The sequence below is a fragment of the Coturnix japonica genome, chromosome W, assembly GCF_054131305.1.
Source record: "Coturnix japonica strain WE chromosome W, WE-NBRP24, whole genome shotgun sequence".
NCBI classification, from domain to species: Eukaryota; Metazoa; Chordata; class Aves; order Galliformes; family Phasianidae; genus Coturnix; species Coturnix japonica.
This window is the reverse complement of record NC_140701.1, coordinates 6,461,404-6,484,146: the sequence shown is the minus strand read 5'-3', so window position 1 is coordinate 6,484,146 and position 22,743 is coordinate 6,461,404. Positions and strand designations below refer to the sequence as shown.

Below are 22,743 nucleotides of genomic sequence, written 5' to 3'. Positions count from 1 at the left end.
TGAAACGACCCAGTTCGTAACTTCTTTACTTTCTGAAGGAAGATACCAGAAAGGTTTTGTATTTTCTTTGGTGTGGAAGACCTTCCTTTTGGGATGCCAGTGTGTGTCCCTCTTGTTTAGTCACCTAAATATATCCAGTAAGGGCCTGTTTTCTGGTGCTCCTGATGGATTCTATCAGATGAGCACAGAATCTGGTACACTGGGATACAGTTTTATTTTAAACAGAGATATCAAGTTGTGCTGAAAACAAGTGAGGCAAACAGAAATACCAAACACAAAGCAGTGTGATTCTTCTCTAGGAATGCCCTAATCTGTCACCAGCATTCATTTGTATTGTGTCAGCAACCCCAGCACTGAGTTACAAGAGGTGAATGGCAGAAACAGTTACTTGGAGTTCTTTTCTTCCTTCCAGCTTCTTTTTCTGACCATACGGTTAGCATGGTTTTACTCCTTGCAGAGTAGGCACAGTAATTAGGAAACAGACAACTCTGCACAGGAAACCTCAGCAGGACTGATGGTATCGGGCATGGCTTGGAAGAAGAATTCCACGCCCAGTGCATTGAGCAGTAGTCATTTTGAAATGCTAGATGCCTTGGTTTGAAAGTGTTGTTAAGGCAGAATTCTGGAAGTCCAAATGCACATTGTCTGTCACTCAACTGTAAATGTGTTTGGCTTGAATCACCCTGTGGAACCCTCACTGGCTTTGCACAAAACCGAGTGTCACCAGCCAAGCAGGACAGTGAAAAGGCACATGCACAGCTCATCAGTTTCCCTTCCCAGCAGATGCTGGTTCAGTGCAGAGCTCACAGAGTGACCTCAGCCTGCAGCTCAGCAGTTCTCACCTACATCAATGCTCTCAGCTCACTGGGCTCACCTGAGCTGAGAACTGACAATTCACCTGACAGTGCAGCTGACTTGCGGAATCAAACTCCATAACCACCAAGTAGTTATAAAGCAGGTATGTTTCATGAGTGATGCGCACACACCCTGGTGCAAGGGGGAGAGCTCCACCTCACTTGCACACAGTCAGGAGAAAGCGTGCTACAGATGTAGGCTGAACTAATACATCATCAGTAGTTGGCAGGAATTGGGATACATATTCATGACATTCCTCAGACCCCATTAGCACACATTCAACCCTGCAGGAGGGCCCCCCCCCAAAACTGGTTCCACTTTGCCCTGTGGACATCCAGTCACCTCACTGTACTTGGGCTGTTGCATCCTTATCTTTATGGCCTTCATCCCCCTTGTTATTCCACACCCAGTGTCTGCACTCCCCATTCTTCTTTTACCAGACTACCCTTCCTCCCCACCCCCCCGTCCCAGTTTCTGTGAGTTTCTTTCTCTCCCTCACTGTGGGGCCCTTCTCTCATCCTTCACATCAGGTAGATCAAGCAGCAAGATTTGAGGTGATTCAAATAGATTTGGACTGGCAGAACAAGGTTGAATTGTTTTTTTCCCGATGGGCCAATGAGACCTCAGGCCATCAAGGAAGAGGCATGACATGTAAGTTTGGTGGAGACCGAGGGGTGGACTGAACTATGGACGCTATTGCACAGGTTATTCGTGACTGACACATGTGTGCCATGTTTAAGCAAGAGGATGAAACCTCTCTGGGGGAAAGGGTGATGGCAGAAGGACAAATATGGGGAGGCGTGGCAGGTTGATTATATCACCTCACCACAATCTCACAATGGTGTTATGCGCTTGCCATGGTGGCTTGAAATACACGCAGTACCCCATGCTACCGCCCAAAACATCATACTGGGTCTTGAGAAACAAGTCCTGTGTCGACATGGCACCCCAGAAAGAATTGAATCTCATAATGGGTCTCCTTTTAAACATTCCCTTATAAATACTTGGGCCAAAGATCACGGCATTGAGTGGGATTATCGTATCCCCTACCATGCACCAGCCTCTGGTAAGGTTGAATGATACCATGGGTTGTTGAAAGCTATGTTGAAAGCAGTGGATGGTGGAACATTGAAGCACTGAGAGAAGCATTGGGCAGAAGCCACTTGGTTGGTCAATACTAGAGGATCTGTCAATCGTGATGGTCCTAGCCAATCCATCCCCCTGCATACTGCAGAGGGAGATGAGGTCCCTGTAGTGCATGTAAAGAACATGTTGGGAGAAGCAGTCTGGGTCTTTCCAGCCTCTGGAAAGGGCAAACCTCTCCGTGGAACTGCTTTTCCCCAGGGAGCTGGGTGCACTCGGTGGGTGCTGGAGAAACACAGGGACGTCCAGTGTGTACCACAAGGGAATTTGATGCTGGGGGAGTGCTGTCAGTGATTTCATGTATATATACGTATATAGGTATGTGTATATGTAACACATGTTAATTATTGTTTCTTCCTATACAGCTAACCAGTTGAGGTAAAAGAAGCTCAACAACTCCTCTCTTTGGATAGTGGCATCTCCTTTAAAATAAGTCATAATTTAAGTCCTTTAAATTAGTCACAATTATTTCTACATCACCCTACTCTACCAGGATGGCCTGGTATTTCGGGAATCTTTGGGGTGAGAACCAATGAACCGATGTCCCCCTTTTTGTCACCAATATGGTAAACAATGTATGAGATATTAAAACTGGTATCCTTTGGCCCAGTGTAGATTTATGGGCTTCTTGAATATTGAGCACTAGTGCAGCCACTGCCCTCAGGCACCCTGGCCATCCCTTACTCACTTCAAGCTGTTTGAGGTTTACCATCAGTCCGTAGCTGTGTATCCATGGTCAGCACCCTCCTGTCATTCCTGGGAACGTATGGAGTTCCTTGACAGTTTGCAGCTCAGGGGTTTAGCAGATGGCTTCTTTCTTGGCAGTCCTTAAGGTTCAAAGTCCAGCTGTAATTTCTGAGTTATTTCTGCTTTCTGTAAACCAAGAAACTCAGCAAACTCTCAGTCTATTATACACAGCCCTTTTGTTGCTGTGGCATCCACATGCTCCAGTAAAGTTCCACCCTAGGATGGAGGATCCCAGGTCTCAGGCTCACGAGTTGACCGGTTCTCAGATATCATTAAGCTGTTCTCACAACCCTGGGTAACACTGTCCAGGTTAACTGAGTCTAAGTTTTTTTTTCAAGTGTTGGTTGCTTTGAAGGGCTGCCTTCATAGGGCGGAGGGAGGGAGAGGGAGAGGGAGGGAGCTTTGAACAGTGCGGGCAGTCAGGAGCACGTCGCGTTTCTGCCTGCTGTGTTGGCGCTGCCGTAAGTCTTTGGGTCCCCAGGGAGGCTCTCCCTGGGGGTGTCCCGATTCGAAGGCAGGATTCAATCCCACCACAGCCCGTCCATGGCAGGCAAACGCTTTTCTCATCTTCTCTTGGGACTCAGCAGTGCCAGGGGTTTCACAGCGCGCGTGTTGCAGTGACTGGCAGCCTCCGTGTGTTTTTCTGTTGCATACAGGATCCCATGGTGGAGCCGCATTAGAAGCAGACGTTGGTGTCTTGTGGCAGGAGCAAGGGCAGTGGAAGCGCTGCCCAGGGCAGGGCGGTGGTGACTGCCATGAGAGCGGAGGTCTGATGCCATCTGCGAGGGATGGGATTTGCATCCGGTGGCTTTTCCATTGCAGAATGTCCAGCAGCAGAGCGTGAGTGGCCGTGAAATGAAGCTGGGCCCCAGGAGAGCAGTCTGGAGCTGCGTCACGAGCATCGTGCGTGGCCAGCGCAAGGTAGGTGTGCCTTACTGTAAGCGTGCGCTGAAGCAGTGTTGGTTAAGTACAGCTCACTCCTCTGTCTGCAACAGATGGGCTTTCTGCGCGCTTTATTGCTGTGGCCGTAGAATTCCCTCTTTCTTACCATCTGATCTGTGAAGGCTTTTGTGTGGGAAGGGTTTGAGGAATGAGGGAGTAGAAATTGCTTTAGTCACAAGTCATCTGGAAAGGTTTCACAGAAACAGCGACATTTGCAGAAGGAACGTATTGGCATTGGCTGTTGTGCAAAATACTCATTGGGATAGAGAGGAGGGAGTACCTGCAGAAGATCGTTCTCTTCTGGTTTTGAGGAAGCCGGGGAGGGCTCAGATTGCAGCTTAAGCAATGTTCTTTTGTCACACTATGGGTCCTGTGTTGCGTTCCCCAGAGTTTCATCTCTCCTTTTGATTCCAGTTCTCCTGACAGGTTAGGCTTGAATTCAGCATAATATCTGCTTCTCCCTGGGTTCAGGTTCTTTGGGTCTCCTGCCTGCTTTTCTCCCTTTTCTTAATGGAGAGTGGAGTTTCTACCACAGAGCAAAGTTTCGTGATTAACAGAAACAAATATGGAACATATTAGATGAATACAGCTCTGCATTTTTTTCTTCCTCCGGCTAGCAAGGGACTCCTGTGCTCTCATTAATATCAACAGTGAGTAGATGCTGCCTCCTGTTAGAGCCTAAAATGCTTTCCATAGTTGAGTGGTTGGAAACATAGGGTTTTAACTTAAAATTGTTTGTGCAGGATGAAGGTTGGGAACACAATTAGAATACAGTTACACAGTGCTCTATCCCCAGAACTTTCCAGCATTTTTCTTAACACAGCTTACAGTTCATTTCAAAACAAACTAACAAAGATGAACTTGGGTTAGCGTAGCCCATTTTAAATGATCCTTCTGTGTCTTTTCCAGGCTGGTAGCAGAATGGAGACTTTCCCGAGGCGCTGAGGAACAGACACAAGCTTCTTTTGAAGGCTTCAATGAAATTCTGCCGCAGCAGTATCTGCGGTCCTTTGATGCTAAGGAGCTGGAGGTAAAAGATTCTTTGACTATTGCCAGATCCAGGCTGCTACACGTAATACTTGAATTTCAGTCAGAGTCTGAAGAGCAGAGTTCATTAAGGCTGGTGGTTCTGTTTTCAGGATGTGTGAGAGAAGCCTTATGTATCAGGTAGTATTTGGTTACTGTGTTGTTCTTCACTTTCTTCTTTGCAACCAACTTAGACACATTTCTAACGTTAAGATTCTGCCAGCATAAATTTTTTGGCTGACAGTGTTTTTGTAGTCCTTGACAATGTGATTTGCGTGTGTCTAAAGAGTGAGTGACTGGAAAGCAAGGGAGATAAGAACCAAATATCAGCGGATGGTCAAATTACAGAGTGGACCAGGTTTTAACTGCTTTTGGTCTCTCCAAGTTATGCTCTACAGCAAAACATCGTATTTCTAGCACAGAATGGTACGGTTAGGTAAAGACAAAGTACATTGTTAGTTTGAATGTCTAAATACAAAGATTTTAATGACTGGTTTTTCTCTTTTGTGGCCTCTCCACATTTTCTTTGTGAGCGGATGTTATTATTTGCTGTGAAAGTTTGAGAGTTTAATATTAACCCCATCGCAGCGCCTGAGACTAACGATGCCTCTTTTTCCCCCCTTACAGCAGGCAGCCTCTGTGAGAGCAGTGGAGCAGCAGCTGTCTTCGCTATGGCTGCTGAACTGCATTTCTGGCCACCTGAGATCCCTGAGCCCATGCTAATGGAGAACATGCTGCGCCACGGACTCTTCTATGGAGCCGTTTTGCAGTTTGTGTGTGTGCTGGCCATCATGCTGCCAGTTTCCAAGTCCCCAGAGGCAGTAAGTGGTGCTCTCATGGGCTGAGGGAAAGGCACAGGCAACTGGCTGGGAGGGAACTGTCAAATTCAAGATATGAAATACTAAAATATTGATGCTACAGATAAAGCTCAGTTTGCATTTTTGTTAGAGTCTGTGACAACAAATATAATGTCACTGAAGAAATGGCTTTTTTGGGCATTAAAAGACAAAACGCAATCTTTTGATTTGCATGAAGCAGTAAAAACAACACCGAATCGATTTTCTTTATCTTTTGACAGCGTCTCTGGGTCTTTAATGTCCCTTCCCACCCAAACCATTCAACAATTCTATATTTCCACAATGTAAATGTGAAAATATCTGCCATGGTCTCCTGCTGCTCTACATGACTGGGAAGCCTCAGCCACAGGGACAGCGTCCATAGCAAGCCCAGGGGGAGCCTGGTCCTTGCGGTGGAACAGATCTACCCAGCGGGACACGCTCCCAGTAATTCTTCCGCAGCAGCCTGGCACTCACCCACTAAGGGGTGCCACAAGCACCCACTCTATGCATCCCTGCTGCACAGGAGGAGCAGCCCGTGAGGAGGCCCAGCCTGCAGCCTGGGGATGTGAGGTCACTATGCCCTGCCGCATAGTTGCCTTGTCACAATGAGGTCACAATGCCCAGCTGCGTGCCTTAGGAGTTCTGTGCCCCAGTTGCAGCACTCGTCGTGGCTGTAGCGGTGGTGGTAGCAGCATGGCACGAGTTCTGGGGGCCTCGGCCCCCACCTGCCTTGCCTTCCTCCTCGTACTGATAGCCATGTGTTGTCAGGAGGCTTGTGCTGCTCCGTGGCGAGCAGCAGAAGCAGGTGGGTGGGCAGAGTTGGGTAAAAAATGAGCAGAACTGAGGGTGAGAAGCCCAGGTTCTGGTTGCAGTGGCTCTGTGCCGTGTTGCCCTAGGGCTGCCTTCGATGGGGGGTGTGTTGGAGAGGGGAGACAGGCAGCACCACAGGAGCTGGGCAAGGGCATGAGGAAGCCCTGTGCTCCCACGGCTCTGCCGCTGGATGGCTGGAGCATGCTCTTCATCCTGGGGGTGTCCTAGGGGAGAACTCGTAAGATGTGTGCTGGGAAAAGCATGAGCATTTCTGCTCCAGCTGCCTGATGCTCCCCATAGAAAAATCCCGGTTCCCAACAGAGACCCCCAGCTGTAGCCCAGATGGGTTCAGGCACCTTTTCTTTGTATGCTCTTCCACGTGGTCCCAGAGGGGTGCTGCACGTGGCCAGGAGGGAGCATTTGTAAAGCTGCTGAGTGCCAGGCTCCAGGTCACCCTGGCACCTCTATAGCTTTGGCAATCACGGCCTGAGTCTCCCATCCCGTTACCTGGCCCCTTCCTTGTCACTAAGGGAGAGGAAGATCACAACATGCAATGGGAACATCCCTCTTCTGTTCTTTATTCTAGATGATGACATTGGTACTGCTCCAGACGACTGGATGGAGACTGCTTTTGTGCCTCAGAGGAAACTCCGAGGTAAGTTGTGAGTGTCTGTTTCTTCGGAGGTAGAAAAATTAGTGCTGTAATAGCTTATTTGGGTACATAAGGACCTCCAAAGGTCTTTCGAGTCTCTTTGTGCTCTGAAGGTCATACACAGATCAGTCATGAGTATTTCTTTACTTGGAGAATTGTCACATTTCAGTGGGAAGGCAGCCCTTGCCAGTGTTTGCTCCTATTCCTTTGCTGTTTGGGCCATGTCATTCCCTGACCTGCAGCCAGTCCTCACGTGTCACTGCAGGAAAAAAAAACAAAGCAGACCCCTGTGCGCAGTGGAAGCTCTCCTCACCTGTGTCTGATCACTCTTGTGCCTGCAGGCCCCTTTGATGCTTTTCCAAAGCAAAGTCATGTCCCTGAGCCTGGGGTGGATGCCAGAGGTAAGTCACCAGTCTTCATCTCATGATCTTTGCTCATATTTGGTTGTGGAAGTTCAGGGGGGGGTTCATCTTTTCACTGCCTGGTGATTTCTTCCCCATGATAAGCTTGGGTAGTCACTGTTTCTTGGGTGCTGCATGCTCCCAGCATCCCGTTGACTTTGTCTCCGTACATCAGAGATCTCCCCACTAAGAAAAACTTGAGGGGCCAAATGTTCTTCTATGCCTTCTCTGAAGATTGTTTTACGTGGCCTGGAGAGAGTATCTGGAAAGCTGCTGAGTGCCAGCCAACTGTCCACCTGGCCTCTCTGCAGCTTTGCAACTTTTGACCCAGGTCTGGGTGCCATGTCATCACCTGAGCCCCTTCCAGTCACTGCGGATCCCTAAGGAAGAGAGAAATCACAGCATACCATGGAACCCAAACAGCAGCACCCTGGCACATGAGTGGCAGGCCTGGCTGCCCCCAGGCATCAACACCAGGAGATGTTTCTCATCGATGCTTGATTACGGCTGTGCCTATAAGCAATGCCTTGCCAAAGCCTCAGCACAATCCAGCCTGTGAGCCTCAGGGCAATCCCACAGGAAAGGGCCTTTAGATCTTGCCCTTCCTCTTCCACCCCCTTCCCTTCTCCAGGCAGTAATGCACACGGCTCCTTTTTGGACTGTCACGGTGCCATTGCAGGCACCCAACAACTATTTGCCAGATGCTTCTGTGTGGCAGGGAGAGGAGAGTGCTGTGGAGCAGTGCTGTCATTCCAGTCTAAACAGGTGTCTGACAGGAGCTGCTCTGTCTGTGTTTGTTGACAGCTCCTAGTGGAGTTGAATGGCATCCAGTTTCCCAGCTGAGCTCCAGGACAGAAGCCCCAGCGATTCAAATGGGTACGTCATGAGATTTTAGTTCCTTTGAGAGATGCCAGCTCACCGTCCTAATGTCAGCCAGGCATGTCTGCAGGTGTGAGTGAGAATGCACACCTGTGTGTGTGTGTCCTGCCCTCGCACAATGCCCTGGTCCCATTCAGTGATGCTGTTATGCGTTTATGTAAGTTGTAGTGTGTGGTGAAAAGTTCTCATTCTTTGGTTGCAGAAGTGCCTCCAGGGAAGGCCGTGCTAAATCCTTAGTTGTGCTGGAACCCCACAGGCATCCCAGGGGTGGCTGTTGTCGTTACTGGCTGCACTGAAAAGACCATTCAGTTTAATACCTTGTTTGTCTGAAAGTTATCTTAATGCTTTCTGTTTAGGTCCTGAGAAACAGAAAGAGGCCCTGGAAAGAGGAAAATATTTGCAGACACTGCCCTCTCTGCTAATGAAAATCAAGAAAGACAAAGCACATGGTAGGTGTATTTCCGTCTGTTCCCTGAAAGACTTGTGAAGCTGAATTTCTAGAAATACATGTGGAGAAACTGTACCATCTTCCTGATGAGAAGCAGTTACTTACAGTCCCACTCCCTTACCTCCTTTCTAAAGAGACAGGTGGAGCACCTATGCACTGGATTGCATTTCAAAACGGCAGAGTTCGCACACTGACTGTCCCCCTGAGAGTAAAAGAGGCCATGCAGACAACAACTGTCACTCCAGGTAAGGGCCGCTCATAGTGGCTTTGTGGTTAGAGGTTGCTCCCCTCCCACTGCAGCCAGTTCCCAGGGGCTTAGGAACTTTGTCCTGTTGGGAACTAGGCCACCAGAACCACATTCAGCAGATAAGAAGAGGAAACAGGACCCTCCATAGTACCTCCTGTGCACAGACCCTGCATTCCAGAGCTTGCTGTGCTTCCCCTGAGCCACCAGGCACAACAGCAGCCCGGAGCGGGATCCTTCCTGTGGTTGTTCTTGTCCATGTCACTCAAAGCAGCAGCTGGTGAAACAGATCCACATTGTTTTTCCAGGTGCGGATGGTGAGGAACATGCAAATGCCGCAGTAGATAATTTTATCAAGAAGTACTGCCTGGGATTCGGTGCGGTTATCTTCGTTACCACGCCGATGGCAATGTTTTCATGCTATCGTCTTATCAAGCAACGGAGGCAGATAAACCAGTGAGTTCTTGTTCACCCCCAACCCCATCCTGCCCCCCTCTTTACTATAGGGCTCCTGTGAGCCAGGAGGCATTTCTAGGTAAAGCAGCATAGAGAAGCCAGTTAGTTGTTGCCTAACACTGTCTGAGATTGATGCTGTCAGATGTTTTAACTGGCTGAGCCATTCCTGCTGCATGTTCTTACTGCTGGGCCTGAGACAGGCCGGGAGCTGAGGGTGGCTCTACCATGCACTGTGAGGAAGGAGAGCAGGGGGTTCTCCTGTGCCCTCAGCATGTTTCTTTCTCTGCAGGCGCCTTGCTGCAGCTGCTGCAGACGAGAATACTGCCTGCAAGAAGTGGTACTTGGAAAGATGGCTTGCTCACCTCAACGAACAGCTTCCTTGCCTCAAGGCGCTGGACAGAAAGACAGGGCACCAACAACGACCAGCCCAGCAGCCGCAGAGCACCACCAGAGCGGCCCCTGCCAGGCCTGACGGCTGTCGGGCTCAACTGCCCCCACTGCGGCCCCTGTAGCCCACCAGCCCAGGCTCCGTAGCCCCCGGGAAGTACATCAGGCCCAGCAGCCCCTATCCACCCTGGGCATCAACACCTCTTTCAGGGGACAGGAGGGACCCACCTGGTTTGGAAGCTTGCAGTCATCGGCTGGCACCCAAACAGCAGCACCCTGGCAGATGAGTGGCAGGCCCAGCTGCCCCCAGGCATCAACACCACCCTCCTGTCCCCCACCACCATCCTTCAGGGGTTGGCAGTGGCTCCCTCAGAGCATCACCTGGGGGCAGCCACCGCCTGGGGGAAGCTTGAGAGGCCCGTCAGCCCCCAGCACCATCTCTGCCCTCACACTCCCCTCCACCATCCATCAGGGGATGGAAGAGACCACAGCAGAGTATAGACCTGGGGACATCATCCAACAGACGGACGACCATTGCCTGGGGGAAGCCAACTGGCCCAGCAGCCCCCTGCACCCCCCAGGAACTGTCACCAACCTCCCACTTCCCTCCACCATCCTTCAGGAGGTTGGAGCAGCCCCCGCAGGGTGTCAGGTTGAGGGCATCATCCGACACCCAGAAAACTACAGCCAGGGGAAAGCATACCAGGCCCCACAGCTCCCAGCCCCCCTCAGCACCAACTCTGCCCTCCCGCTCCTCTCCACCATCCTTCAGGATGTGGGAGTGCCCCCCCCCCCCACGGGGTCAGCTTGGGGGCATCATGCAACACCTGTAAAACCTCTGCCTGGGAGAAGTATGACAGGCCCAGCAGCCCCAAGATCCCCCCAGCACCACCTCTCTCTTCATGCTCCTCTCCACCATTGGTCAGGGGGTGGGAGCATCATCACTGGTCAACACAACAGGGGGTTCTTTCTTTAACATCCTTATTCCACCTTCTGAACTGAGTATAGCTTTTCTATAAAAAATCTCAGCACCACACATGATCATATTCAAAACATCTATAACTATACGGAATATAGATATTGTAAATTAATTCAATAAAATTCAACAACAAAACAAAATAACCAAGAAGCTGCTTCCTTCAAAAGACAGAGTATTCTGACGAGGAGAAAACAGCAATACTAACATCACGTCACGGCGTTGCCATCAGGGCTCAAGCTAAGGCAGCCAGCTGACCAGGGCAGAACTTGTGTTAGACACTGCTCAGTGACAACACCCAGAATGAAGTAGCAAGGATGTGAAGTGCAGGAGACTACTTGCGCTTATCACATTCTGTCTGCTGTAACAGCACTACTCAAAGATTTCTAATCAGGGCAAGATATTTGTGAAGCAGCAGTTTGTTCATTACTGCCATCATGGCCGCACACCCGTACTGACTGTTGGGCAGGGCTGCAGTGGGGAACGCCCTCCACACGCAGTCCTGGGCAGGCAAGGGCTGTCGGTGCACAGTGCCACACGCTCCTTGCCATCTGCACACACGTGGGCTGGCTTTGCACTGCCAGGCACATCGTGTCGCCTGGGCACTGCAGGTCCTCGCTTGGTGGTATGCAGAGACAGCGGGGCCAACAGATGAAGTTATCTGTGTTGTGTGCAATACTTGTATGACTTGGGAGCTGACAATCCTTGCGGGTCTCTGTCCTGCTCCAATTTATAGGAAGGAGAGGAGGTCCATACATGTATGCCTGGGCATGGTTCAAATGTTGGAGGATGGACGCTATTACGATTTAGGGTGATTAGGAAGGGAAGGCGGGCAATAGAAAATATAGGAAATAGAATCAAGGAGTCTTCATAGGAAGCAAGAGGGAGAGAGAGTCACCACCATGGATCTGGCGTGTTTTGTAGTTCAGTCATTGATCTTCAGTAGTGGTGGGTCATCAGGAGTCGTTGTTCCGCTAACGATGACTGTGACCACGGCAACAGTTTCCAATGATAGTATAAACTTACAAATAAGTCCAACGTGGTTCTGTCAGCTCTCCTTGGTGTGACAGCTCAAATCCAAAATGGTTGAGTCAGCTCTCCTTGGAATGGCAGCTTCTGGCTCTGGGATCTCATCTTCTGAGCCTTGCCAGCAGACAAGAGGGAGCAGGGATGCCCACCTGCTTCCTGTTCTTCACAGGACACGATGGTATCATTCCCCAGTTTTCCCATACCAATCTGGAGCCAGATCTTCTGCCAGTAAACACTTCTGAGCACCCTCTTCTGGAGGTGAACAGCTCTGGAGGAAGGTGCTTTCAAATGTCCACAAAGTGATGTTGATTGTCACACAGTAGCACCCATCACTTGCCTCCTCCATAAATCAGTTACAGTCTTGTTAGTGAACCTGAAGACAAAAGGTCAGCGCGCTGGGACAAACAGCCACACACCAGTATCACAGAATCACAGAATGACCCAGCTTGGAAGGGACCTCAAGGATCATGAAGAACCAACCCCCCTGCCTGGCAGGGCTACCAAACATACACCTTTACTAGATCAGGTTGCCCAGGGCCCTGTCCAACCTGGCCCTGAACACCTGCAAGGACGGGGCATCCACAACCTCCCTGGGCAGCCTGTTCCAGGGCCTAACCACTCTCCTAGTAAACAACCTTTCCCCCTAATATCCAACCTAAATCTTCCCTCTTTCAACTTAAATCAGTTTCCCCTTGTCCTGCTATTACCAGGCCCCTCCTCATCCTATGTGGAACACCAGTGCCAGCAGTGCGGCCGCCATTTTAGAACCCTCACCACGTCACCTTGGTCACCGCTGCCGTGCGCAACACAGTCGCCTCTGACAGTTGTGGCAGTTAACAGCCATGTCAGCTGCAAAGAGGGCGAGGGTGGAAGTTTCCCCTGTTTCATGCGGGAGGATGGAGCTGGGGGCCCTAGGACTGAGAAGGAGGAGGGGGCCCGCCATAACCACCAGGCAGAGGAGGGGTAAGAGAGCCCAGTTCCATCGCGCCTGCACCAGCCTGGTGAAGAGCAACCATGTGCAGCCCATGGAGGTGGATCCACCTCCAGCGGAGCCCATGGGGGATGGGGAAGTGAACATTTCAATATTAAACTTGACATCAATGTTAATTATTATTTTTCAGTTTGGGAAATAAATAGATAATGAGAAGAGAATGAGATTTCTACAGTTTGTTACAGGAACGTGCAGATTACCAGTAGGAGGATTTGCTGACCTCACGGGTAACGAGCCCTCTTTAATGCATTTTATGCTCATGTTATTTCCTTTTTTTCTTAATAAGGACCAAGCTGTGTGTTTAAGGGTATTTTTTAATGAATTTATATGGAATCTGAGTCTTGCATATTGGTAGAGCTGTGATAGAAAAAGGGATGGATGGAATGTGAACACGCCTTGCAGCAGTGACTTGATCCATGGTTTGGACGTGGTCCTGGCAGGGCAGCCTGCTCTGGGTATCCTTGGTTGATCAGAGTGGCAGGACTAGGTAAACTCCAGAGATCCCTTCCAGTACCAAACCAATGATGTGATTCAGTGGTTGAGTTTCTTTGAAAACCGCTTCATATTTATGCATTTCACTACGTGGATTTCTTCAGAGGGATGTAGTGAGAGACAAATGTCTTTGTGCTCTGCTAGTAGTTATAGTCTTGTTTTCACGCGCTGTTGTCATGTATTACCTACTGGTATACACGGGCAGTTAGACCTAAGAATTCATTGTTTGATTTTTGTACAGGGAGCAACAGACCCCAAAAATTTTGCATTGAGAAAGTTGGAAAGGAAAACTGGTTACCTGGAAGTCACACCTGGTAAGTACGACGGATCAAACTCTGCTGTGGTTCTGTTCTTATGGATGGAAATCTACTTTGAGATTTTAGGAAGTGGGTGTGATATGGAAGTGTCTGAGACTGTGTGAAAGCAAAGCACTGGGCTATGGCAGTAAGCTCTGCTGAGTAATAGTTGAACTTCTGAAAAGCAGTTTTGTTGTGGAGCTGATTCCATTGTAAACGCCATGGATCTGCACACCACTAAAAACGTAAAGCTACTTTTAGTACTTAAGGTTGTCCTTTTTTTAAAGAGGGTTTTTTAAAGGGATTGATCTTTCATTATCACCACGCTCGATCTTGGCAATGAAAATAAATAGCCACGCTCATGCTCCCTCTTGGCTGGAGGAAATGTAGCTTCTGCTCAGTTTCTCAGTTACGCTGGTGCTTTGTGAAGATGCTCAGATTTTAAGTTTCAGATACAGAAGAGAGATTAGGTGAGACTTGTTACTAAATACATTGCCAGTTCTGGAAAGTTATCGCTGCTCAGGTGCTTGTTGTGCTTTAACTCTCACTTTCATAGACAAGTGCATGTCAAGATACAGGTGTTTTAGAGGGTACAAATGCAGTTTTCCTTCTGAACAGGACAGTTCATATGCCTGTGTTCCTAATGGATATTTGGTGGTTTAAACTGTTGTTCAATACTTAAGGTTTCTCTTTGTTTTCAGTTTCAATCGCTTGGACCTTCCAGCCTATAAGAATTATGAGCAGCTGAAGGAAAAGCTGTTATTTGCAACTGAAGAAACAGAAGGTTTGGGGCAGGAATAGCTGGGATTTGCACCTTGAAGAATGTGAACTCAGCGTGATGTTCTTCTTCGCTTCTTCTGCTTGTTGCACACTTCATAGTAAAGTAGACTTGACTTGGATTATTTAACAATAGTTGCGTGTAAGTAAATGGATGTTATCCTGAGGTTTTATCCATGTAAACTCTGGATTTCTACTGAGCACTTTCAGAAACCTTCTCGCTGGCGGTGAAAGCTATCCTTGCTTCACAGTTTTACTAGGAGGAAGATCTGCCTATTCCAACGCACTGGATGGGTATTTTACCGTATACAGCTCAGAAGGAGAAGAAAAAAGCCTTATGAATATTCTGTTTATGTTAATTCTGACAGTGAAATCTAGTTATCTAACATATTTACAGGAGAGGTGAAATTAAACAGGATAATGCAAGATTAAGCTAAGACAACTAGTTTGTGTTCTGCATAATGATTTATGATTCACATAGGGTACCTAGACATGCCGTGGATGTATAAATATCACCCAAAAGGCTTTCAGCCCTGTATTTTTAAAACACAAAGCAGTTCTAATTGAAATAGCCTTAGCCCTAGTTCTATAGGGTACAGCTGTTGAATATTGTTATGGTTGAAATGTTTAGTTCAGGAAAAAGGCAGATGCTTGTATATATTTTTGCAGTCTCGGATTCCACTTACTCCATGTTTTCTTTCTTTAATTTAAGTGGCGTGTTTGTGTCTTTCCTGCTGTATTGGATGGGGAAAGTGGGCTGGATATCCCAAGCACCAGAACTTACTTTAATGTACCGCAAACAAAGAGTCAGCTGGGAAAAGCAGTCTGTGAAATGCTGCATTTGGCCAAACAGGAAAGTAAACCTGCTAGTGTGTTCAATTGGTGACGTTCTTGAAGTCTGAAATAATGTTTACTTACACGTTTTGCTTTGTAAGCCAACAAGTCTGTTGGTTTTTCTACATCATGTTCTATAGAAATAAAACGTTGTTCCTATGAACCATTGGTGCACTTTGCTGTTCTTTATGGGGATGTGGAGGAAACATCCCGTGGATGCTGTGGATAACCCCACAGCATCTGCTACCCCAGGTAATATTGGACTTCCAGCTGAGATGAATGACTTTACTGCTCCCGGCACTGCTTGAGCAACCTGGTCTGTGTGAATTCATGCTGCATAACAAATACATACTCGTATGTAGCTGCCAACTAATCCCGATTGTCAAACATGAAAGTAACTTCTGTTTCGTTGTTTGCCTTATGAAAATGACATGAAAAACTGAATGAGATGCTGAGCTGCTGATGGACGAATTAACAAAGCCTTATTGCTCCAGGTAGCTCAGGTATTCCTATATGAAGCTGCACAGTAAATGCGTCATGTCTTCATCTGATCAAGCAGCGGGAGCTGATATTTTAATGTGTTTCTATTCCAGAAAAAAAAAAAAAAAAAAAAGCCTGTTAAAATTGTCTTGTTTGCATCATTCTGACATGCTGTGCTCTGTCTGTGAATTCAGCTCTTGGTTCTTTTGGTATCTCCAGCCCCTGATTCTTGTGGTGTCTTCATTTTCTTCCAGCATCACTGTTTGTGTATTGCTCTATTGAACAAGGACATGAACAGGGATCAGCAGCACTGGATGGTAAAATACTGTATGAAGTTAATTGCGGAAATTTCACAGAATCACACAGAATCACAGAATTACCCGGGTTGGAAGGGACCTCAAGGATCATGTAGTTCCAACCCCCTGCCTGGCAGGGCCACCAAACATACACATTTACTAGATCAGGTTGCCCAGGGCCCCGTCCAACCTTGTCTTGAACACCTCCAAGGACGGGGCATCCACAACTTCACTGGGCAGCCTGTTCCAGGACCTAACCACCCTTCTAGTAAAGAACTTTCCCCTAACATCCAACCTAAATCTTCCCTCCTTCAACTTAAAACCATTTCCCCTAGTCCTGCTATTATCAGCCCTTTCGAAGAGTTTACTCCCCTCCTGGGAGTAAGTTCCCTTCAGGTACTGAAAGGCTGCAATGAGGTCACCCCGCAACCTTCTCTTCTCCAGGCTGAACAAACCCAACTCCCTCAGCCTGTCCTCATAGGGGAGGTGCTCCAGCCCCCTGATCATCTTTGTGGCCCTCCTCTGGACCCTTTCCAAAATCTCCATATCTTTTTTGTACTGAGGGCTCCACACCTGGACACGGTACAACAGATGGGGCCTCACAAGAGCAGAGTAGAGAGGGACGATCACCTCCCTATCCCTGCTGACCACCCCTCTCCTGATGGAGCCCAGGATCCCATTTGCTTTCCGGGCTGCCAGAGCGCACTGCTGGCTCATGTTAAGTTTCTCATCTATCAGGACCCCTAGGTCTTTTTCAGCCGAGCTGCTCTCAAGGACCACTCCTCCCAGCCTGTACAGGTGCTTGGGGTTCTTCCGGCCCAAGTGCAAAACCTTGCACTTTGCCATGTTGAACCTCATTAGGTTCACCCGAGCCCAGCTTTCCAGCCTGTCAAGGTCCCTCTGAATGGCATCTGTTCCCTCCACCGTATCGACCGCACCACTCAGCTTGGTGTCATCAGCAAACTTGCTGAGGGTGCACTCCATTCCCTCATCGATGTCATTAATAAAGATGTTAAAGAGCACCGGTCCCAAGACAGACCCTCGGGGGACACCGCTCGTTACCGGCCTCCACCTGGACATAGAGCCATTGACCACCACCCTCTGTCTGCGGCCTTTCAACCAATTGCTTATCCATCGAGTTGTCCACCCATCAAATCCACTTCCCTCCAATTTGGAGATGAGGATGTGATGGGGGACCATGTCAAAGGCCTTGCTCAGGTCCAGGTAAATGACAATTTCCTTGTATTGTAATTTCCAATACTCAGGAAACTGTAACAATATCTCTGTAAGTCAAATACTTTTATAAAATGACTCACAGAGATGCTCGTCCTGTCGTTATTGGTTTGGTGTTACGAAGCACAAGTGTAGAAATGAAGGATTGAACTGCTGCTGGGGGTTGCAGGTAGGCTGGGTTTCTGTCGTGTGCTATTTCTGCCTGCTGGGGATGTGAGCGGGCGTTGGGCCCGAGCCCCGCTCGTGTTGGTCACAGCACAGGGGCTGTGGGAAACACTGGGAGAGCAGAGCAGGGAGAGCCGGGCTGTGTGCAGGCCAGGGCATGACATGGAACCTCGGCAGCTGCGCAGCTGCTGAGCTTTTCCCCCAGGTCTTCAGAGTCTCAGGTGATAAGGCTGTGCAGCAAAGCCAGCTGGGCACTGCTGATACTGCGGGCTTAGGGGATGAAGCCCTGCAGCACCCGCATGGCACTCCCTGTAGTCTGCCATCTTTATGTGCACAGCTGCTGTAGGTGTTGTTGGAGCAATGGAGCGGCAGTGCGGTGCTGCAGGGCAGCTACACACCCCAGGGGCTCTCCATAGGCTGCAGTGATGTGACCCAAGTCCCACACTCACTTTCTTTCCCATTCCCAAGAATGACATACCAGTAGCAAAATGTTTTCCCCTTTTCCCAGTGTCCAAAGACAAAGATGAGATGTCTTAGCAAGTGCACCAGCAATGTGTGGAGCAGAACCGCCTTGGGAGCCACTGTCACACCTGAGTTGATCCGTTTTAGGCTTCCCATGGAAATGTAGCATTTTGACTCTTCGTTAGTAAATCTTTGAGGTTGCATTTGACTTGCTGTTGCAATGTCTGCTGCTTGCTCTTCATGCAGCTAGTCCATGTATTTGTTTATGTAGTCAGTGCTAGGGTTTGATTTAGACAGCTCCGTCATCTTTCCAAGAGCTGCACCATGGTCGGCTGTGGAGAGAGGGTGAGTGGGAGGGGACACCTGTGTCCCACAGTGGCTCCTCCAGTCAGTGAAGGTCCTGAAATTGGTCTCTTCAGCTAATAGGGAGCTTTCCTCAGCTACCGTGTGTTTGGAGAGAGGAAGAGCAGTCCCAGGACCTTCAGCTGTGAGACTCTTCAGACGGACCTTGTGGAGACATCTGCAGGTGTAGTCTGGGATGGAATGGCTCCTGTTTGGCTCTTGTTACCCACGTGCAGCATGTGGTTATTGAGCTTATAAGGGAGCAACATAGGAAAGAATCCTGTTCTCATCTACTACCTAATGCTAAGTCATTCCTCCTCACGGGGAAGTGACTAAGCATTGGTCCTGGGTGCTAGGAGAGGAACGTCAGATCTGAAACCAGTGTGAATGATGGACAGCCTTGTTAAACACAGGGCTGCTCTGCAGTGCAGAGGTGCTTGTGAGTTCAGAAGATACCTGCTGAAGGAGAACTGCTTTGCTGTTGGATGTCATCAAGCTGCAATCTGCCCAGGCAACAGCAAAACAGGCAGAGGTGTGTGCTCCAGACTGTGCCAGCCTTTGATGCTGTTCCTGAGGTGAGCTGCACTTTGCTTGCTGCAAATTCCAACTATATTTGTAGGAATTATTTCTATGAATAACACAATGGTGGTGTTTGAGTCGCAGACAGATGCAGCAGAGCCCTTTGCTCTGATCTTTTCAGGAACTCAAGCAGCTTTTTGCCATCCCCACCTGGAGCCATTGAAGCTTGCAGCCAAGAGCTGGACTCAGTGGTCCTCGCAGGGACCCTCCAGCTCAGGAATTCTATCATTAACAATCACTGAGCTTGGCAGACTTGCAAAGAGTGTGGATGTGACAGCAAGCAATTAGCATGGCCAGCATCAGGAACCCATGGTTATGAGCTTAGGGCTGGTTTAGGTTTGCCAAGCGGGGGGACTAATGCTGGGATCCTTCTCTCCGGCCTGGAGGCTCTCACACAGCAGCATGGTTCTGTGTTTGGCAGGTGGGTTGGACCCAGGCTGTGCAGGAATCAACTGGGCTCTGCTCCAGCTGCAGTCTGAGGGCCTTTGGCTGCAGCCAGCTGCTGTTCACACAGGGTACAGAAAGCTCCAGAGCCACACAAGGGCCTTCGGGCTCCAAGTGAAACCCCACAAGCTGAGGGGAAGGAAGTGAACATCACCAGAGGTGGGGACTGCACAGCACTGATGTGTGGTGACAGACTGGGGTGGGCGGTGAATTTGGGAAGACCAAGAATGAAAGATGGGAAAAGCAGCTGAATTTAAAGGAAGAGATGTGAAACCAACAGGATCATCACCCTGTAATTGCCAGCCCAAACAAGGGACGTTTTGACCAGCGACTGCTCTGATCCACTTAACAAAAGCCACAAAACCACTCCATAAACTTAGAAGAACTGCTCAAAGCCACAAGCTACAGGTTCTGGAGGAGAGCAGGACCTTTGCCCTGCAGTCAGCAGCAGTTTCAGACACACCAAAGCCGACACTGGTTTGCTTCCGTATCTCTTGTGGGACGGCCCCAGCCAAATCATCCCTTCTGGTCTGAGGATGAGGAGGGTCAGATCCTTTCAGAGCACCAAACCCGGCAGCCAACCTCATCACCAAACAAGCAGCCAGGATCCAAACTCCAGCACTCTCCATTCATCATCCCACTTCCTCGCTGCAGTCAGTCCAATGCTTCATGAGATTCAGAAGCAAACAAAATCAATACAGTCATCTTGATCCCTGCAGGAACACGCTGTGAGCAACAGAACACCTTCCTGGAAGAACTACCTCCGTGAACAGAGGCAGCGACCACCTCCTCCCCTCCTACAGCCTCATTGCTTTCTCCTTAAGTATCACCACACGGAGCCTTGACCCTCCCTGGCACCCAGGCACCAAAGGGCTCTTTTCATGTTTTTTACACCAGGCTGGGAAAGAATCTTGGCTTCAAAACTTCCAGAGCAGCAAGAAGGAAGTATTGGTTCTTTTCACAGACAGCCTTGGCTCTTCCGCTGCTGCCAGTGGGGAACATCAGCAGAGAGCATCTCTAAAGCAGAGAGAAGCACATGTATGAGAATGAAAGAAAATTAGGTCTGAGCAGGATTAATAGGGATTTAATTGAACTATGTGAACTGGAACTCGGGTCACGAGCTGCTTACGAGCCTGCCTTAAGGGATCATGCAGCTTGCACTGGAGGAGCACAAGGATGCACTGTGAACGGGACAGCATGTGGTCAGAGAGGGAGACCTGCCTGAACAGTCAAAAATGGAAGAGAAAAACTGCTTGAGATAGATGCCTGGGAATTTGAGGACTTACTGCACAGTCTTTCTTTCCTTTCCTCTTCTGGGGAGGGAACCAAGTAACACCAGCCAGAGCTCACCCAGCTCACCGCTCCTCCTGCAGTCCAAGTGGCTGCCAGGCAGCTCCCTGCTACAGCTACACTTGCCATGGGGCCTACAGAAATCCCCATTATCAATCGACTGAATCCCCATCTAATCCCCCGATCCTGTTAACAAACACTGCCTTTATTTTGCTACCTCCATGGGGGCTCTTGGAGCCAACATCCCTCATGAGAGGCAAATTAATTAAGACATTGCACCGTTTCCTCTTTCCAGGAAGGTGGAGGTGTTCTGGCAGACATTTTGCTGCTTCCAAGTCAAGCACAGACTCACGCATGCCTGAAAGTTTGAGCCAACCACCCTCACACAGATCGAAGGAGCTGAAAGGCCTCCCCTAAACGCGTCACTCTCGTGAACAGGCCATGGATATCCCTGTGTTTCTACAGAGCTCAAGAAGCTTTCATAGTAAACAGAAAGAGGCAGAATGACTTTTAAAAAGTTACTTTTGTTTTAATTTGAAACAAAGATTATATGTAATTGGTGTGAGATATTTTTGTCATGTTTCTTTGTCCTGAGATCTCCAAGCAACTTCGGAGTGCTTTTGTCTCGCATGCTTTGTTCTGTTCTCCTCATGCTGCCCACCTGACTCATCCACCAACAGCAAGGGAGAGAAGCAAACGCGGTCCTTCTCACACTGATGGTTCCAGCAAATGTGCTGCTAGTCTTCTGGTAGAGAACAGACACAGCACAGCACTGCTGCTGGACCTGGGCTCACAATGCATTTGTCAATTGAGGATGGCAGTCTGTGTATGCAAAAGGATGGCAGACTTGCAGCCCCACCACAGAACCCTTTTCTTCAAAGCCACTGCAAGCTCTGGGGCACCTAACACATCAGGTTCTCCTCCCGTTGACTCATTTGTGATCAAACAAACCAAGCAGTGAGCTGGCATCAGGAAGCTCCAGATGCCTTACAGAGACTCTGTGGCTACGACGCCACCTCTCTCCAGACCCTTCTAGCCATATTTCAGGCTAACACTAGACCGTCCCTGGCCCTGAAGAGACAGACCCTAAAGGAATGCAGTGTCTTCAGCTCTTGCCATATATCAAGTCCCAAATAGGTGAAGTCCTCTTTGCTGCTAATGCATTGGAAGCCCTTCCCTTCCAGCTTCCTTAGTTCCAATCCGCAGTCCACGAAAGGGAAAGCACAGCCATGCCTGAAAAACAGACCACGCAGTCCGTTGCCTTTGGTGCACTTCTGAGGAAGCATTCCAGGCGATTCTGCTGTCCTTTGTGCCTTCCTGCTCAAGCCCTTATCGCTTCTTTTTGCTTTCCTTGGCTTTCTTGCTCAGCTGAGCAGCACTTGCCTTGGGTTTCTTCACCATCTCCCAGGTCTTAGACTCAAAGCCAACCAAGTCCTACAAGAATCAATTGGGAAACAGTCAGGGAGCTTTCTAACAACGTGCTGATGCCCAGCTCATTTCGGGCATTTATGTGAAAGCAAAAATACGTAAGTGCTGGGTATCTCCGCTGGAATGCATCTATATCAGGCTGAGCCTACATTTAGTAAGACTTGAGCAGCACCATCCCTGCTTCCTCTGCATGTGTTTCTGGATAAGTGTAAATCCACACACAGCCTGTTACCACAGAGGTTGTTATAAGCTTAAGTGCTTAAATCAGGCTTTGTAGAGAAAAAACACCCCCATTTTAACAGCAGGACAAAAACCAACACTAAACAACAATTACTCACACCAGAAAAAGATATCACAGAATCACCAGCATGTATTGAACCAATGAAAAGGTATTTCTGCTAAATTTTCATCCTTATCATGTGCGAGACAAAAGGTAAGCCTCAAAACAGCAGTCAGAATGTCACAGTCAGAGCCTTTACACCAAGACCAAAATCCAGGCAGGGCACCGAAGGCAAAGCTCTCTTCACCTGGACTAACAAGGAATCCTAAGCTATAAAGCTTGTTTCCTTCAGGGCAGATGACAGATCATATTTCAGCCATGGGAAATAAAGTCTAGTTATCTGGTAAAGACACGAGGGAACAGTGCCAGTCTCATTGGAGAAAGCGCACACACACAGATTGCCTCCTTTCATTAAATGCATTTGAGTCTAAATATTGCTTTAGCATCTTGGGTTCTAGCAGTCAGAGCTTGCCAACTGGAAAAGGACACACAGAAAACGGCAGAGCAAGATGTGCTAGCT

General features: G+C 48.8%; 1 protein-coding gene and 1 long non-coding RNA gene across 3 annotated transcripts in view; both read left to right on the top strand.

Annotated features, from left to right (window-relative positions):
* The window catches only part of LOC146754426 (uncharacterized), a 599,901-nt gene that overhangs the window by 478,148 nt on the left and 99,010 nt on the right, over positions 1-22,743 (top strand). The gene's annotated exons all lie outside the window — the stretch shown is intronic.
* LOC146754430 (uncharacterized) lies at positions 12,906-15,387 on the top strand. 2 transcript variants are annotated; one of them, XR_014938911.1, is made up of 4 exons: positions 12,906-13,052; positions 13,559-13,631; positions 14,315-14,532; positions 15,103-15,387. It is a non-coding gene; the product is annotated as an uncharacterized LOC146754430 (long non-coding RNA). The 2 variants fall into 2 exon arrangements; XR_014938910.1 differs by having other exon boundaries at positions 12,913-13,052; positions 14,315-15,387.